Source organism: Bos indicus x Bos taurus, chromosome 15 (genome assembly GCF_003369695.1).
Source record: "Bos indicus x Bos taurus breed Angus x Brahman F1 hybrid chromosome 15, Bos_hybrid_MaternalHap_v2.0, whole genome shotgun sequence".
Lineage (NCBI taxonomy): Eukaryota > Metazoa > Chordata > Mammalia > Artiodactyla > Bovidae > Bos > Bos indicus x Bos taurus.
In genome coordinates, this window is record NC_040090.1 from 679,178 (window position 1) to 681,328 (window position 2,151).

Genomic DNA, 2,151 nt, shown 5'->3' on the forward strand with positions numbered 1-2,151 from the left:
TTTACATTCCAAGCAGTCATAGAATGCACTCACATTTCATTTAAGGCTCCCAGTAAACACGTTAGGTAGGTAGTATCATTACATTTTAGTTAGGAATTTAAAGCTCACAAAGGTTAAATAATGTGTTCAAGTCACTTTGCTTTAAAGGTCAAAACCAACGCCTGACTTAAAAGCCTTGGTATTAGATGACAGGCCCCTCCTCCTCCAATATATCTTAAACCCTACCCATCAGAACCCTACCCATTGGCTACCATCTACTTTTCCTCGGAACCCCACTCCCCCGCCCTCTGCCCTCAATTATGCCTTTTCCTTCCAGCTTAGAGCAGAAATGAAAACCTGCTTGCTTGTTCTTGAGGCATGCTGTTTTCCCCATGCCTAAAGAAGCAGAGGATAACAGGATTTAATGTTAGGGATTTTGATTCAAATCCTGAACTAAATCATGCTCCCTTTTGTGGTCTGAGAGTTAGCCACTCGGAGCCTCAGTCTGCGATGTGGGCTAGTTACACCTCTTTGAGGGTGTCAGTGACAAGTGAGTGATGACAGAGGTGAGACCCCAACTCTTCCCAGGCAGCTGCCATCAAAGGGCGGCCTGGGAATCTCTGGGAGTTTCTTGAGACCCTGGTAGGAGGCCTGTGACCTCAGAACAATTTTCATCATAATACTAAGGCCTTATTTCCCCTCTTCATGGATGTACAGCAGCATTCTCCACAGGCTGCAGGACGTGAGGCGCTGCAACAGGTCAAATGCAGGAGCAGTGAGAGAATCTAACTGTCTCCGTCAAGAGCGAAGCAGTGGTTTCCAAGTTTTGCTCTGCATTGCAATTACCTGGGAACCTTCAAAAAATACTGATGTCCTTCTCTTACCACATTCTGATTTAATTGGTACGAGGTGGTATGTGGTGCATTGGGGTTTCTGAAAGTTCCCCTTGAATGTGCAGTCAAATTAAATGGGGATTTGTTTTTCAATGGATATAAAGTTACACAAGATGAGTAAGTTTTAGAGATCTGCTGTCCAGCAGAGTATTTATAGTTAATAATATGGTATTGTGCACTTGAAAATAGGCTAAAAGGATAGACCTAATATTAAGCATTGTCACTAAAATCTAAAACTAAAACCAAAACCCACAAAGGACAGAAGGGCCACTTTGGAAGTGGCGGGTAGGCTGAGCGGCTTGGTGATGGTACCGGGCATATGTGCACATAAATGTGTGCAGTTTTTTGGTGAATAAACTGTAACTCAATAAAGCTAAAAATAAAAGAATCTCACGTAACTCTAAAAAAAAAGATTTACAAAACTATATCAATGTTACTGTCCACACTAATTCTTATTTTTTAAAATAGAGTTATTTTAGTAAAAATATTACCTGTATTAATGTGTAATGATCAGTTAAATATTTTTTCAGAGTGTCAAGAGGTTCTGAGACCAAGGATCTAAAAGATGTCAGTGTGTTGGCCTAGAGAGTAAGACTTTGGGCTCTGGAGCTGGATTATCTGTTGAGACATGACTTTGCCATTGCAAACTTTGTGCCCTTGGGTACTTGACTTACCCTCTGTATGCTTCAGCTTCACTGGGGCCACAAAATGAGTATAATAATAAGGCCTGCCTTTTAGATTTGTGTGTGTGTGAGGTTGAATAAGCAATGCCCCTGAAGCAGGTTGCATGGTGCCTGAACGCTGCAGTGCCTGCTGCCGTCACCTGCCAGTGGTTATAAGTGGCTGACGTCGGTCAGTGTGCCCTGTGGGCCTAGCCATCCTTGCGGCCAGCCCATCTTCCCACACGAGTGGAGCAGGAGCCCCGAGGCTCAGTCTCTCGAAGTCAGCGGGAGGCACCGCGGGCCCAGCTCACCCTGGCTCTGGCTCATTTCTCAACCAGCCCCGCACTGCCATCCTTTAGTTCAGTCAACGGACCGCTAACAGAGGAGGTGACACCAGGCGACTGTGTGATGTGGGGAGAGGAGGAGATGGTCTTGCAAAGAGGCAGGATGTGTTTTGTCAGCCAAAAGTTCCCAGACCCCCTCCCCGCACTACCCTCCCCCACCGCCCACCAAGCAACTCTCTGAGTCACTGCCCTTTGCTTCCAGGAATTACCGGCCTTAAGAATCTGTGTTCCTGCTGGCTTTTCCTCACAAGCATAATTCGCCTCTCAGTCACA